Genomic DNA, 12,813 nt, shown 5'->3' on the forward strand with positions numbered 1-12,813 from the left:
TGTCTGTCTTTGCTTTGGAGACACTCTGCCTTCATAAAATTCTATTTTTATGCCAAATCATGTGAGGTAGTTGCAAATTTCTTCTATTGCAGTTTTTAGTACTGTTTACTTTTCCATCCTTTTTTTGCCCCTTCCCAACTTTTGCCGCAATTGCAACAACTGATTGGTTTTCTATTTTCTGTTGTGAAACAAAAAATGTATTTGTGTCTGTTTTTACTTATATTTTAAACAGTGCATCAACTTTTTTTGGAATTGGGTGTGGGAGATAAACAGAAGAAGAAAAAAATACTTTTTTCTAATTTTAAATGCAGCATGAAGTGACAGTCTTTTGGAAAATCCCAGAAAAGTCCCACTTTGCCTCGTTCTATTGTCCCTTTAGACAATGGCATTTTCTCTTTGAACTCATCCAGTTAAATGGGCAGTATGCGGCTCAGTTAAACAGTAATGGTTTCCTTCAGGGAGGAGATGGAAGGCAGGGAGGAGAGTGGAGGGGCAGTGAGGGGAGGGATGGCTGTTTGTCTTTCGTTCTGGTCAAACAGAGACCCAACATTCAGATTCCTCTCAGGGCACAGCATGGAAAGACGTTTCCCATGATTCCGCTGGGATGTGGCTTTCATGTGTGTGTATATGTGCGTGTGTTGTGCATGCATGTCTGGATCCTTTCAATATCTGTGTTGTGACAGAGGATAATGAATTTGACTACATCTGCCATTAGTTACCCTCACTGGCTGGAACTGATCTCCGTTTTGTGGTTCGTTTCCAAAGCATGTGTTGCACTTGAGAAAGTCAGGCAATCCTGCAACACAGACACACAAACACATTCACACACAACGGGTACACTTATATTGTCATGGTTCATTACTGATATTACTGCGGGCCATGTCTGGAGGATCAAACAAATAACACTAAACAAGTCCATTACTGTTTAAAATAATCCCATGTGCAATATTCCTTAGACTGGAAAAGCAGGGGCATTATATAGAACATTGTTATAGAAATTTCCATTTCTATTCCTTTAATTGGAAATTGAGGAACACTATGTACAACACTTATAGGGGTTATAGGGAAATACCATATGGAACTTTATTGCCTACATTGAGAAATCTGGAGCATTGTACCCTACCAATCTGTTTAATATATTGGATTATTGCAGTTGTCTCATTATTCGGGTTGTCATGATGAAAACAGCATACTCTGATTTCTTAGCTCAGAGTAAGGTCTAAAAATCTGAATCAAAATAATCATCAAAATAAAAGCTGCAGAACAGTGACAAAATATTTCTCGATTTAAATAGTCTTTTCAAACATTTGGACAATTTTTTTTCCTACATTGTAAATGAATACTGAAGTCATCCAGACAGTAAAGGCCCACATAAGGAATCATGTAGTAACTTAAAAGTTTTAAACAAACCAAAATACTCTGTAAAGCACTGAGGTGGTCTTATCTGGGATTCTGTCAACTTTTTGCAGTTTCTGAGGCTGGTAACTCTGATGAACTTATCCTGTGCAACAAAAGAAACTCTTGAGCTTCTTTTTCTGGGGCGGTCCTGATGAGAACCAGTTTCATCCTATTGTTTTTGATGGTCTTTGAGGGTTTCTGATTGTCTGACCTTCACTTTTTCAAGTAGTTTGTCTTCTTTACTTAGTTCTTACCATAATATGGGTTAGAACATTACTCAAATAGAGCTATTCACTGTATACCAACTCTACCTCTTCACAACTTTACAACTGATGCTCTCAAACACATTAAGAGACAAGAAATTATAGTAACACTTACATTGGTTAGCATTACACAATAAAGAGCACTACACAGAACTCTGCCATAGAGACATACTAGAGGTAATACTTTTCCCTGCAAACCAAAACCAAAATCGGAAGCAGAATGTAGATCACTAATATAGGGAACACCATTTCCTGTCCCAAGTGCCACATTTGCACATAGCACACCTGATTTCACGTATGCAGTCAGTTAGCTTTACTTTTCAGATGCTTAAATAGATGTGTTGTGTTCCAGCTGACATTTGCGTGTCACATTTCCCATTTTGGGGTTCAAATGGGTGCTCACTACCCTTTTTGGTGAAGCCCTCTGGCTAATTATGAGAAATTGGATTGTGTTCTAAAAGCAGTAGTTTGGGTTTGATGATATTGAGCTGCTAGTCGTAGTGGTATGCCTCAAATCACGGATTATCCTGCTTTGCCATCAGCAGCCGGAGCCCGAGAGAGCAAAACTGCCCGTGCTCATGGGGTGCATTCTTTCTTATCTGGTTACTTCTATTGTGATGCTGGCTTGCACAGGCATCAATTGGCTGGGGTACTGGGCTGGGGTTCTGGAGCTTTCCTGGGTTCTGGAGCATGTTTGGCTGTCTTTAAGTTTAATTTAGGTCATTATATTTCTTCAAAAGCGTGTGGTGTGGGTGATGCAACAATTATTGCTCATTAATTTTGTCCATCTCTAATTCTGGTACAGATGGTATAATATGGGAACGATAGGGAGCTAAAGTCAGATGAACTTCTCATTTGAATTTTCCTATTCCACCTTAAATCATTCTGCCTCAGTAGCTGCAGCTGCCACATTTAAGGTGGAATTCAAGCTCTAAATAGTGGTATCGCTAAAGTAAGTTAATTTTAACCGAACAGAATATGACAGATTAATAGATAATCATTTGGTAATGTGATCCTTTTTTTTTTTTTTTTTTTAGATTTTTTGTTACAAACAGATTCAGTTTCAGATTATTTGCTTTATACTATCTAATCATGAGCAAACCGTGTGTTTTAAAGCAAGTATTATTAAATGGATTTTAGACACCTAATGAAAGGTTCACCAGGAGTAGGTGAAGTATGGGAAGCAAAGTTGGACCAGTATGTTATAAACGACTTTTTGAATTGGAAAAACATCACACGGAGCAGTTCTGGCGCAGGGCTGTATAGAGAGGCCAAGTTAACGGAATGCTGCGTAGGATGAAAAACACTGCGTTTCTGTGCTATTAGAGATAGAGAGTGTGTTCTTGATCCATCTGATGAAAGAGACTGTCTTCACAGAGGCTTAAGAGTACCAGACACAGAAAGTTACTGTCCTGAGCCAAAACCTTACACGCGAATGTGTGCGTGTGTGTGTGCGTGTACAAACATAGAGTCTTAAGGGAAACGGTCTGTAAATGGTCTGAGAAGGCACACACACACACACACCTGCACACAAGGGTTTAACTTGTCACCGTTAAATAAATCATTATAAATCTCTAAAATTGCTTCATCTGCACTACTGAAGCTATACGATTCCCACACTATAGGAATTCCATGCATGCTACTGCAGATTTCATATCTTAATTCCTGCTGTACAAGCACTGATCTAGCATTCGTTTTGCCTCAGGATTACATGAATATGGTCAACTGCAGAAAAGGCTCTGACATTTTTATAGGTGAAAAAAAAATGTGATGCCAAAATTTAAGTACTTCAAGCTGCACTGCATGTGTTCTGTTAAAAAACAGGTGTTGTATACCTTAAATTATGAATATCTAAACTCTACACATAGGAAAATGAACATAAAAATGAAAGAATTAGGATTTATAGATATCTGGACAGAAACATATCCATCTAGTAGAGATTATACACATTATTCTTCACCACACTTCACCCAATATACTCAAGAATAGAGTATTTTCTTCTGTTTAGCCAGGATAAGTACAAGCAGGAGTATAGTAGGAGTACTATAAAGGACATCTACAGAAATAGGTGTCTGAAAAGGGCTGGGAAAATCGTTAAAGAATCCAGTCACCCAGCATACAGACTTTTCACCCTCCTGCCCTCTGGGAGGTGCTACAGGAGCCTCTGGACTAAGACCACCAGGTATTGGAACAGCTTCTTTCCCACGGCTGTCACACTCCTGAACTTTGCCTCCTGATATCTGAACAATAACGATGGACTGTATTCTAACACAAACTACCAACACACAAACTTAACACCAATTACCAGCTCTTTCATTTGTTGTATATTCTGCCCACTATTGTATATTCTGTATAAAAAATCTACTCTTTTCATAGTACATAGTACATTCATAACCTCTATATACCTATACATCGCTACAACATATTCAACAATTTACTGAACATTTGTAAAATACATATTTACATGTGCATGTACATGTGCAATGACAATAATGTTGAATTCTGTGTTATTCTATTCTACTAGGTTAATGATTGCGATATTGGTACAATAAATCTGTCTGATCATGCCCCGCTTTACTTAGAATTAATCTAGGATAGGAATCGTAGATCGAAGATCTAAGATGGCGCCGCGGACGGCGACACTGGTCAGAAGCTCCGTCGTGCTTTGTCTGTTTTTGTTTGTTCGTGCCGCCACATGTGAACCTAACACGTTCACATACAGCGCAGAGGATCTCCTCAACATCAGGCAGTCCATGCCACATGGCATTACTCCTGATTTTTCGTTTTCGGACTGCTTTTTAGAAGTTTTAGTGAGCGGAGCAGCCGCGCTCCTCGGCCGGAGACGCAGGCGGACGCGCAGGCGCGGGAGACGCGGGGGCGCGCTCATTAAACTCCGTCAGCGCGGACTCCGCACAGCGCTACCCAGCATTCACATGGCCAACCTCCGCTCGCTAGGCAACAAAATGGATGAACTTTCTCTTCTGAACCGGACCAACAAGGACTTTTCTCTCTCCGCGGCGCTGTGCTTCACCGAGACCTGGCTCACCGAGGCCACCCCGGACAGCGCGCTGCAGCTCGCCGGCTTTCACTTCTACAGAGCGGACCGCGACCGAGAGACGTCGGGCAAAGTCAAAGGCGGTGGGATCTGTTTTTACATCAACCGCGGCTGGTGTACAGACGTCACTGTGCTCCTAAAAACCTGCAGTCCTGATCTGGAGTCTGTGCTCATCAACTGTAAACCGTTCTACTGCCCGCGTGAGTTCTCCGTGGTGCTCGTGGGAGTTTACATACCACCAAGCGCGTGCGTGCGCGAGGCACTGCGCGCTCTCACTGACCAGATCACCAGCGCCGAGCACAAACACACAGACTCTGTTTTCATCATTTTAGGGGACTTCAACAGAGCGAGACTCACCAGTGAGCTGCCCAAATACAGACAGCATGTGACCTGCCCCACCAGGGAGAGGAATATCCTCGATCACTGCTACACTGTACTAAAGGGTGCATATCGCTCTGTTCCCCGAGCTGCTCTGGGCCTATCTGACCACTCTATGGTCCATCTTCTCCCAACCTACAGACAGAAGCTCAAGCGGGCCAAGCCTGAGGTCAGTACTGTGAAGAAGTGGACCAGTGAGGCAAAAGAGAGGCTTCAGGACTGCATGGAGTCAACAGACTGGTGTGTGTTTGATGATGCTACAAGCAGCCTGGACGAATACACTGACACAGTGACATCCTACATCAGCTTCTGTGAGGACATCTGTGTTCCAACCAGGACTCGCATCAGATACAACAATGACAAGCCCTGGTTCAACGCCAAACTGAAGCAGCTGCGCCGGTCTAAAGAGGAAGCTTTTAGGAGTGGGGACCGGGCGCTCTACAACAAGGCTAGGAACACACTGAACAGAGAGATCAGAGCTGCTAAGAAGAGCTACTCCACCAAGCTGAGCAGACTGATGTCCACAAACGAGCCATCAGCCGTCTGGAGATGCCTGCACAGTCTCTCAGGCTACAAAAGTACCCCCCACCAGACAATGGGGGGTCGTCAACTGGCTGAAGACCTTAACAGCTTCTACTGTAGGTTTGAAAAGCCCACCCCCACCCAACCTGATAGCACCCATTCACACCCTTCTGTCTCTCAGTCACCCATCCAGCCTGCCCTGAAGATCTGTGAAGAAGACGTGCACCGACTCTTCAAAAAACAAAGAGTGAGGAAGGCACCAGGCCCAGACGGAGTGTCACCCTCCTGTCTGAGGAACTGTGCAGACCAGCTTGCTCCTGTCTTCACAAAGATCTTCAATAAATCACTGGAGCTGTGTGTCGTACCGTCGTGCTTCAAACGCTCCACAATAATACCCATCCCCAAAAAGCTTCACATCACAGGACTGAACGACTACAGACCCGTCGCACTGACCTCTGTGGTCATGAAATCCTTCGAGAGGCTGGTACTCACTCACTTGAAGGAGATCACCAACCCCCAGCTAGACCCCCAGCAGTTTGCTTATCGAGCCAACAGGTCGGTGGACGATGCAGTGAACATGGGTCTTCATCACATCCTCCAGCACCTCGACCGTCCTAGCACATACGCAAGAGTTCTGTTCTTGGACTTCAGCTCTGCCTTCAATACGATCATCCCTGGACATCTACACACCAAACTGACCCGACTCAGCGTGCCAGCCTCCACCTGCCAGTGGATTACCAGCTTCCTCACTGGCAGAGAGCAGCAGGTGAGGCTGGGAAAGATCACCTCAGGAACCAGGACCATCAGCACAGGAGCTCCACAAGGTTGTGTTCTCTCCCCTCTGCTCTTCTCACTCTACACAAACGAGTGTACCTCCACAGACCCCTCAGTCAAAATCCTGAAGTTTGCAGACGATTTGACAGTCATTGGTCTGATCCGGGACAGTGACGAGTCTGCTTACAGACGGGTTGTTGAGCAGGTGGTGCTCTGGAGCAACTACAACAACCTGGAGCTGAACACAGCAAAAACAGTGGAGATGAGAGTGGACTTCAGGAGAAGCCCCCCAACCCTTCCAGCACTCACCATCCTCAACAGTACTGTGATGGCTGTGGATTCCTACAAGTTCCTTGGTACAACAATCTCCAAGGACCTGAAATGGGACTGCAACATCAGCACCATCATCAAGAAAGCCCAGCAGAGACTGTACTTCCTGCGTCTGCTGAGGAAGTTCAACCTGCCCCAGGAGTTGATGGTGCAGTTCTACACCGCCACCATTGAGTCTGTCCTCACCACATCCATCACAGTGTGGGGCAGCTCAGCTTCCAAACATGATATCCACCGACTGCAGCGCATCATCAGGTCTGCAGAGAGGACCATCGGTGTGAAGCTACCCACCCTGCCAGATCTACACACCTCCAGAACCAGGAAAAGAGCAGAGAACATTGTCTCTGATGCGTCACACCCTGGACACCACCTGTTCCAGCGTCTCCCCTCAGGACGGCGTTTTAGCCAACTGAAGATCAAGACCACCAGACTACAGAGAAGCTTCTTCCCACACGCCATCACTCTCATGAATAGCTGAACACTACAACATAACATCCAGGATACAGTCTGTTACATCCACACAAGACTGTTACATACATCCATATCCATGTCATCCCTCTCACTCTGTTAACCCTCTGTACTGCACTTTATTAATCTGGTGATAGTGGCTACAACACACTGTACTGTCTCTGCAAGTAATTCTTCTGTTCTCATATTTATATGCCTTATTTAACTCAGTTTAACTTAATTATTTATTCAGACTGCACCAGTGTCCTTACTGCTGCACTCAGCACTTTACTGTAAATATACAACTCTGCACACGTAAAGTTAGGTTACAGGTATGTTTGTATGTGTGTGCGTGTGTTTATGTGAGTAAATGTTTTACTTCTGTAATGTTATTGTCAATTATTGTGCACTGTGAGCTACTGAAACCAAACACAAATTCCTTGTATGTGTGAGCATACTTGGCCAATAAAGCCCGATTCTGATTCTGATTCTGATCAACATTATGGAAGCTGAATTCAGTTATTTTAAATAATTTATATAAACCTCAGACAGTTCAGGATTTAAAAATGGACATAAAAGTGTACCTAGCACAAAATGATAATGGAGACATCTCACCACCTATTCTATAGGATGCTATGAAAGCAGTCATGAGGGAAATAGTCATAAAGATGATTTCCATTAAGAAACAATTAAGGTCTCAGAAATTAGAACCAATTAGGAATATCTGCCTGAGCATCTGAGATTTTTACGTATCTAGACTCATTGTATACAGATGGATTTTTGATCATCTGGAAAGTTAGATACCACCTAAAATCTGATTAGTGCTATTTTTTAAAAATTGATAGTTACTGATGCAGATCTGTACATCACAGCAACCCTTTCAGATACAGTACATTTGTGATGTCCAGACATGCAAATCTAATTTGAATACCTGCAATATGTGATACTGAAATCTAATACATACTCAGTTGTAGCAGTGCAACACAGGCTACACAATCATCGGAAATTAACAGAATTTGTGCAATTTTTACGTTAAGCTATAAATAGTGTGAAGACTTGTGAAAATGGATGGAAGCAGTGAGCATGATAGTGAGATACTAAACATCATTAATATTTGTGGTTCAGATTAAATTAGAAGGCTTGTGTTGTAACTACTCCGTGTTTCTAAAGAAATAGCTTAACAAATCAAACAAAGATACTATAGATGAGGCTCCAAATGGTCCAGCGGAGTAAGGTGCTGCCAATGTGATCTGGAAATTGCTGGTTTGAATCCCAGAAATACAGCTTGCCATCAGCTGCTGGAGCCCTGAGAAAGCACAATTGGCCTTGCCGTCTCTGGGTGGGTTGATGGTGCTGTTTCCCCTTATCACTCGTGATGATGATCGGCACAAGGCATCTGTGAGCTGTGCTTTCCTTCGAGCGCGCTGTGATGCTGAATCTGCAGCAGTTTGAAAAGAGGCAGTGTCTGACTTCTCCTGTATTGGAGGAGGCATGTGCTAGTTTTTACCCTCCTTATGTTGTGGCATTACTTGTGACGGGGAATATATAATGTTGATATTGCTCTGGCTAAGTGCTACTTATTTAATATGTATTTATTCCACAGTTTATTTGTACTCATTTATTCTTCCAGGGCTTTTTGTACATTTGATCAGTGCTCACGATACTGGTGTTTAATTCATTTCTGTGCCAAAAATAATAAATAAATAAATAAACAAACACAGAGCTTTCTTGTTAGCTGTTGTCAGATCAAAACTGTTTCATCAGCAGCTGAAAAGAGAAAACAACAGGCCTATTTTTGGGCAGCATTTGTCACACCATCATAACAAGGCAAGGAAGCGTGTATTTCACTCAGTTCCAAAGCCACAGTGGCTGGTGTAAGTGGGTTTGTGAGGCTAAACCCTTTCACTCTAAAAAGAAACAGGGCATTTTGGGGCATCTACAACCCCAGCTCCAAAACAAAACATTGGTGAATAAAACGATTTGTAAATCTCATAGACCCATATTATATTGAGAGATTAACAGATTATTAACAGATGTTAAATAATGCAACAGATTAAAAAGAAAAAAGTTGTGACGGGGGCAAAAAAGTGAGAAAAAAACTGGTACTAATAAAAACAGCAAAAATAGGAGCTATCTAAAACTAACTCACATGGCTTGGTATAAAAAATAGCACACAAGCAAAGATAGATTCACTACTCTTTGAAAACTGACTATTTTTCATACTATAAGGTGCACTGTATTATAAGGCGCACTATCAAGGAATTCCTATTTTCTGGTCTATTTTCATACATGTGCACCGGATTATAAGCTGCGTTATGTGACACTAGTGAGGAACAAGGGTGTTGCCATGTTTTCCTTCTAATTCAGCAGGTCTCATAAAAATGTATATTGCTTAGGTAAATAGTTTAACAAAAAAAGCTAAAGGTTTAACCTATACGTTTTCGGCCTGTATTGATTTGTTTAAATGGAAAACTTTCTTTATTATGTGTGTATACTTTTTGCAAAATTGAAATAAACTTAACTAAAACTAAAACTTATTTTTAATAAAATTGTCCACCTGTTGTGTAGCTTGCTATGACACAGTGGATGCATGCAAGACAGGAAATAAAAAGTGATTAAAGTGGGAAATATCAAATATGATTTCTGTGTAGTGTGAAGTCTTACAGTCCAAAGTCGATAGTTAAAAATCTTTTTAAAAAATTAAGCTATCAAGCCCAAAATGCACAGTATTCTAACTGACCATTGTTTTTAACCATTAGATAGATGTGACTGATGTGACATAGAAATATATTATAAATATGCATCTGTAACAAATATAGTTCTAAAAAGAGAATGTGAATACGTGAATACCCAATCATGAGTAAAGTGTACTTGAATGTAAGTGAGGTTGGGGAAGTGTTAGTGTTAATAATTACATTAATGTTTTTCTATGGTACTTCTAAAAGAAAATTTAATAACATCTTTTACTTTATATTTACTAATAGTGTAGCATAGGAAGGTGGTCTCATGTGTAGCTTCAGTGTGTTTACAGCTACTGATGGGTGTTGTCCGAGTGAAAAGACATGAACATTTCTGTCCTACATCACCACTGTGTATCACTACTTTGTTTATACAAATATAAAACATATCTCAGTGTAATTTTAGGTTCTGTTTTGGGTTCTTTCTTGTTTTTTACGAGTCCGTAGAACGGCAAAGCCAGTCCCGTCTGTTACTTATGACAAATGCTGCAATCCTCTCTGTCTGCGGTTTCTCCAACAAGGAACCCATCCAAGAATCTGTCCTCCACAGACAATAAGGACTTGATCAACACACAAGAATGCGCTGCCGGTAGAATCTTACTGTAATTGGCCGTACGGATTCTTGGAGCAGGGAAAAAAAAAAACACAACACGACATCACCCATCTGACAGCACTCTCAACCCATTAGAATCATCCCTCTGTCCGGACAGAGGTATGGGTGGAATGGTGGACGGATGGATGGATTCCGTTTATTTTCATTCCAAAAAATTTGGAATATAAGCTCTGGATCCCTCAACAGGATGCTTCATAAAACCTGGAATGTGCTTCAAAGAATGTGCCCTATCTGCCCTGCATGAATCAAACAGCTGCCACTTAGCAGTCTGCACAATGCCCAAAGGTCTAAACCGGAGCAAAGCCTGGTTGTAATGGCGCGAACACACACACACACACACAGTTCCCCCCAGTCGTTGTACTACCCTAAGGACATACATTGTACAGCTCAGCTCCATTTGTAGCTCATTCTGTTCGTACAAGCCGTGTTAAAAGAATAGGGGACAGAGTTACAGAAAGAGAGAGAGAGAGAGAGAGAGAGAGAGAGATGACAATATAATTGAAAGTCACTTTCAAATTGGTCTGTGACTGGGTGTGAATGTACCAGTAAAGATCTCTATAACCACAGGAGTTCACTGGAAACTTTAGATCTTTAGATGTTTTCACATTAGCATTTTTTCGCATTGAAAGAGAGTTCTTGTTTGTAGGAAAAAAACACAGCAATAATGAGCCCCTCCCCCAAATTCCTTGGACCACCTTCTGTAAAATTTCTGTGAAGTTTTTCATTTAATTTCTAGAACTTCAATTAAGATTTCAATTAATATTTCGTTTAAATAAGGAGCTAAAACCACATTAAATATTGTTTTGTCTTCAAAAATGCAACATTATAACAGAGGAAAAACATTAACTTTCCTAAAAGTTGTATTCAGAATTCATTGTTATATATCATTTAATTTATGGTAAATTGACTTGGGTATGACCAAACAACAAACCATATTTGTCTGTGCTGCTCTGAGGACATTTGACACAACAGCTCCACATTGCATTATGGTATACAGTACACAGAAAAGTGTAGAATACATCATCTGTCTGTACACTACATTATCAGTGTTTGATAGTGAACTATATATTAAATAAAATGTACTGTTCTGAAACTGGAAACTTCACACTAGACCTCAAGCAGTTTGGACTGTGTGTCTCTCTACTCTTCCTCCAGACTCTGCTCTCTTGATTTACAAATGAAATGTAAAATTTACTGATGATCAATGATGGTTTGGAGAGACAAGCCATCTGCTGGTGTTGATCCACTGTGTTTTATTATCAAGTCTAAAGTCAGTGCAGTTTTGTTTTCCCACAAAATCTTACAGCACTTCATGCTTCCCTCTGCTACTGATAACTTTTATAGAGATGCAGATTTCATTTTCCAACAGGACTTGTAACAATTGTACAATTGATCTTATATAAAATTAAAATTTTCTGAGACATTGATTTTTGTTTTTTTATTGGCTGAATTACTAAAATAAAGTAACTTTTTTAATGATATTCTAATTTTTGTAGATGCACCTTTATATTGATTCTTATTCACCACTTGTTTTTAAAAACAAAACTATCTTTTAAAACACAGATTTTGCAAAGATGCAGTAATCCCCAGGTTTCCAATTGATGCATTGCTAGCGACCAATTGGTAAGTGGTGAGATTTTTACTATAATATGAAGTTACTTTTTAATTAATAAAGGCTATAGGCTATAAATATTGCATAGTTGTTTAGTCTTACATTCTTTCTAGTCAGCAAAATAGCAAAGTCCATAAAGATAGCTAGAAAATCTCTACAGGTGTTGTAAACTGTTTTCTGTCTTTTTAATCAATTTTCTAAATGTTGAATTAGGATTGTTTCTAGTTGTTCTGCTGCTTGCCTGTATGATAAATGATCCTCTTAAACCACTGTTCATTTTTAAATAACCACAGCAACTATCATATGTTTTTGTTTCCTAAAAAAATAAAGTTTTTTAGGGAGGTGTTGAGATAACTAGTGATTCCAGTGTTTCCAGTCACTGTAGTCAGACTGGTTCAGTTTGAAATCACACTCTACTCAGAATAAAGGACAATGCTGCCTCCTAGTGTCAGTCAATCTCACACTTACAGAGCTTGCTGGTGAACTAAATTCTTCATTTATACTTATTCAGCACTTATTCTGTCATTTTTTATCAGAATGAATGAATATGTTTATACATTATGTAACAAAATCTGAGTGTCATTGTAATCTCTATATATTCAGTTATATTTACCCTACATCTACAGAGCAATTCAGTGGGCCCTATTGTATACACTGCATCGCATTTCATTGGAAATCGAGGG

General features: G+C 40.7%; 1 protein-coding gene across 1 annotated transcript in view; it reads left to right on the top strand.

Annotated features, from left to right (window-relative positions):
• brd7 (bromodomain containing 7) overlaps window positions 1–12,813 on the top strand; it is a 50,468-nt gene that overhangs the window by 21,250 nt on the left and 16,405 nt on the right. The window lies entirely within an intron of this gene.

This window comes from Astyanax mexicanus, chromosome 23, assembly GCF_023375975.1.
Source record: "Astyanax mexicanus isolate ESR-SI-001 chromosome 23, AstMex3_surface, whole genome shotgun sequence".
In the NCBI taxonomy this organism is placed as follows: Eukaryota; Metazoa; Chordata; class Actinopteri; order Characiformes; family Acestrorhamphidae; genus Astyanax; species Astyanax mexicanus.